We start from the raw sequence: 4,465 nt of genomic DNA, 5'->3' as shown, positions 1-4,465 counted from the left end.
TACCCATACATTGATACAGTTTTTCACTACTTTTAATAGTCCCTACAATGCTACAGTGAAAACAGAGAGAAGCTGAACAAACAGAAACCATTTTAAATTAAATTCTGGATTTAACAGAAGAAGAGAGTCAGTATGAGCAAAATGTGTTCTTTTCTTTCTAGCTGCTGTCAGTCTTGTGCTCCAGCATGTTGGATCAACCTTTCAGGCCGTCTTTGGGAAATCCCTATAACGATGATTACAGCAGTCCAGCTTGGAAGTGATAAATGCATGAACTAGTTTTCCAGCATCAATCTGAGACAGGAGATATTGCACAAATGGAAGAAAGCAGTCCTACATATTTTTTTTAATATGCTCATATAAACAACATATCATGGTGAAAAATGGCTCCAAGGTTCCTCACAGTGTTACTGGAGGCAATGGTAATGCCATCCACAGTGAGCATCTGGTCAGATATCATATTTCTAAGACTTTCATAGCTGACCTCACCCAGGTCTTTATGTCTTTACGACATTCCTGCAATTTACTAATTGTTGTGTTATCTGGCTTCATGGATAGATAGGGTTGAGTATCATCTGCTTAGCAGGGAAAATGTATGCTATACCTTCTAATGATACTGCGTAAGGGAAAAATGTATACATTTATGTATGCAAACAGAACCTCGTGAACTCCATAACTAACCTTACTGTGTGAAGAGGACTCTCCATGTGATTAATTTATCTGCAAGAAACTATGCTGAGGAAACCCATTCAGGTATTTGATATGAGGAGCGTGGTATAAAACCGTAACTTAATGTCAACATGCATTTTTTTCCACAACCTTAAAGTCCAGTCTCTACCTCATATAAATGTTTTAAATGAAGTCTTCACTGGTAATCCAATGCTAAACCTCAACAAAGTTACACATTATTCAAAAGTGTCTTCTTTAAGGTTTTTATGTGACGGCATACATAAAAAAGATGGGCCTCAGCTCTGCCCACAGTTTAAACTCTTAACAGCCATGTTACATATTCATTAGAATATAAATTAAGGTAGTGGTAGTATTTCTGCCCCCTAACAAGTCACTTTCTTTTTTTAAGAATGAAGAATCAGTTTAGCTGATAGAGTTGTTTGCTTCACCTTATTAAACCCTTCGAATTATGCCTTCCTGTGTGTTACAGCCTACTCAACCCAGAGATGATCTGAAAATCACACTTGTGTTTTCTCAAGAAGCTTTTTTCCCTTTCAGAGAAGGCAGAATTTAAGGGTGGGTGTGCAAGAAAAAAGAAGGGGAAACTAGGTCACCATTTTTACTACAGTGTCCTTTTTTCTTCTCATTGTTGCTGAGGAGCTTTATACCCCCTGTGGTGAAAGAGAAATTCCGTGTTCCTATTGGCTAAAAGCTGATGATGACCTGCAGGTGTGGAGAATGTTGGTATTGGACAAGTTGGATGTGCAGGACATGATTGGAGGGGAAGCAGGAAGAAGATGGGGGTGTGGTTGCAGAGAGAAGTAAGGCAGGGGTGATGCTCCCCCCCCTACTGAGATACTATGGCACCCCGGGGAGAGCATTGCAAAAAGGGGAGAGCGTGGAATAGACGAATGGAATCTGCAAGCAGGAATGTAGCTCGAGTTGTGCAGACGGGAGACACAAAGTTACTGGGTGAGAAAAAACAGAGTGAGATGGAGAATGATTGAAGAAAGAGAGAAAATGGGGGTGAGGGTACTAATCCTGTCTGTGCTAGCAGCAGGAGGTATTTTTGTGTGTACAAGAAACTGTGTGAAGTGAAGCACACATTGTTCCTTGAGCAGACCTCAGTGGAAAGTGCTCAGCATTCATATTTTGTCAAAATCATTCCCCAGAAGCTTTGTCCACTCCTGTCCCCAAACGCAGTCCACAGCTCAACGGTACAGTGCGTAGTAAAAAGGAGAGTTGTTGCACAGCTGCCGTAGGCCAGAGCACATACATGGCTTTCTACAGCAGTTAGACATTGGAATTAGGTATCAGTGACCACTTGTCCTCAGTACACAGATTCAGTGTAACGTAGTACTTTATTTTGACAGCTTTGGTACCAGCCATAGCAATTGGTTACATTTTGTCACCAGTTGCTAAACCTTGTACAGACACATATCTGTGAACCTATAGTTTTTCTGACATTGTAGATGTGCTGATATTCTGTTACATTCTTCACCTTCCACGTATAGAATAATATGTCTTAATAACTTAAATAAAATTACAGCTTAAAATGTCCCACCTAAGGCATTGATATTGTTCTGGCTTTCTTTGGAGAAAACCATTATAAATCAAACTCCTCAACTATTTTGATCTGTTGTGGATCAGTAACAGGATTTTCAAGTGTCTTGAAGATGTTATTCATTTCCTGTCCTGAACATTTGCAGGGAAAGGACGACTTCCTGCAACACTGTCACACATCGTTAGTATTACTTTGTCCAGCACAACCCATAGATACTGATATTGATATCGCAGGAATCGGGAGGGTAAGTCAGCATCTCAGATTTGTTGTTGTGCTCCTCAAATCATTCCTGAACCATTTTGGCTTTGTGGCAGAGCACATTATCCTGCTAAAAGAGGACATAACCATCAGGGAATACCATTTTCAAGATGAACATGATCTGCAGCAGTACTTAGGTAAGTGTTATGTGTAAGTAATTTCCACATGGAAGGCAGAAGAACATGAGCCAAAGGCTCACACTGCCAGCTTGCCTTCTTCCCATAGTGCATCCTAGTGCAAGGCTTTCCCCAAGTAAAGCAACATGCACAAATCTGGACACGTGACGCTATATATATATATATATATATATATATTTGTTTTAAATCACGGTTTATTAGATCAGGCCACGTTTCTATTGTTCTGATGCAGAGGTGACTACTGTTGGCGCTTTGAGCTGTGTACAGGGCTCAACACGGTGACCTTGACTGGTCTGTGCCAATGAACCCCATAAGCAGCAAACTGCAATGCACTGTGTATTCTGACACCTTTATATGAGAACCCGCATTAACATGTTCAACAATTTGAGCAATGATAGCTCATCTGTTAGACTGCACACACAGGCCAGCCTTCACTCCCCGTGACCATCAATGAGCCTGTCGCTGGTGCACCACTGTTCGATCCTTGGCAAGTGTTGGGTCTGTGTTTCCACAAGCCCCGCTAATTCTAGAGACTTATTCATCATGAAGAAAACAAGACAGTCGATCGATCGATTATTTGCGCAAGGGAGGCCTTGTGTTGGTGTTAAAATTCTACTTTAAACTGTGTTATCTTTGGCACTGTTCTTAGATTGAACTATCTGCAACAACAAAATTATGTTTTTGTGAAAGGTTGCCAGTAACAAAACACTGCAATTTAAATGCAATTTAATTTAATTTAGATGCAATTTAAAATTGATTCTTTGCATTGGTTCATCTTTTGAGTTAGGTGTCTTTTATCAAAATGTATAGGGCAGTGTGGAGTGGGTTAACAAACAAACATTAAAATACTCCTCTAAAAATGGTCAGGATTTAACGAATGAAAAAGTAGGAAAACGTGAAAGATTAAACTGGTCAGAAAGACTAGAAAACATTGGTGAAGTCCACTTTAAAAATGACTAGAAAGTCAGGCTGTCATGGTCCTGTGTCTATGGAGTCTGTGTGTGATGCTCGGGTAGCCACACCCCCGGGCTGGGCCATCACCGGCACACCTGCTTTCCATCGGGGTGATTACCTGGAGGACTACTTAACCCTGCGCTGACGGATGCTCCACGTCAGTCCGTTAATCACCTCTCTGTGGTAACTAAACTCCCGTGAAAGCGTTGCGCTAATGTTTTATTTGAAATGCGTTAAATCTGCCTTCATGTGTTTAAGATTTCAATCCGGCGTCCAGTGTCTGCCACCTGCCTGTCCTCCTGCTCGACTGGATCACCCAGTGCATCATGTGGCCTCGTCACTAACTCCACGGATTCCCTTCTCACGGACTTTCCCACTTCCCTCCCGAGCCCCACGGCCCCACTCCGATTGTAAGCCTACTACTCTAATCCTGTCTTGTTGTGTTCCCCTGCTTCCCAGCTCACTAGTAATTTTCTCCCCTTTTTGTTGCAGCCTCCCACGGTCCCGATTCCGGCTTCCCCGCGTCATTTGTTTCCCCGGGTTTTTTAGTTCCTTATTTGCTCCTCTGGTTTTCCCGGGTCGCCTTTTGTTATTTACAATAAAGTGTCTTTTCCTGCTAGCACTTGAGCCTGCTTCTGGATCCTTTTGTGCACGTGCGCCTCGGTGCATGACACAGGCTTGTTGGAATATACAGAAATGAGAAGTGAGCCAAACGTTTTCCACAGCTCTGTATGGTGAAAAAAAAAATCTTAAGGCCAAGTGCCCGGCTGGCTGGTGGACCGCTACTGATAGTAGGGAATTGTCTCTGCATCTTTGGAATGTTTTCAGAACACGAGGACTCCTGTCCTCATGTTTAATACCTAGTAACTTTTGGGGACAGTAATGA

The 4,465-nt window shown here is 42.1% G+C and overlaps 1 long non-coding RNA gene across 1 annotated transcript; it reads left to right on the top strand.

Annotated features, from left to right (window-relative positions):
- Positions 1-1,503: 1,503 nt before the first annotated feature.
- Positions 1,504-4,198, top strand: LOC145429328 (uncharacterized). Its single transcript, XR_013909562.1, has 4 exons — positions 1,504-1,638; positions 2,376-2,625; positions 3,838-3,989; positions 4,072-4,198. It is a non-coding gene; the product is annotated as an uncharacterized LOC145429328 (long non-coding RNA).
- Positions 4,199-4,465: the final 267 nt, after the last annotated feature.

Source organism: Astatotilapia calliptera, chromosome 6 (assembly GCF_964374335.1).
Source record: "Astatotilapia calliptera chromosome 6, fAstCal68.1, whole genome shotgun sequence".
In the NCBI taxonomy this organism is placed as follows: Eukaryota; Metazoa; Chordata; class Actinopteri; order Cichliformes; family Cichlidae; genus Astatotilapia; species Astatotilapia calliptera.
Note: the sequence above shows the minus strand (reverse complement) of the source record. Positions and strands in the feature narration are given on the sequence as shown.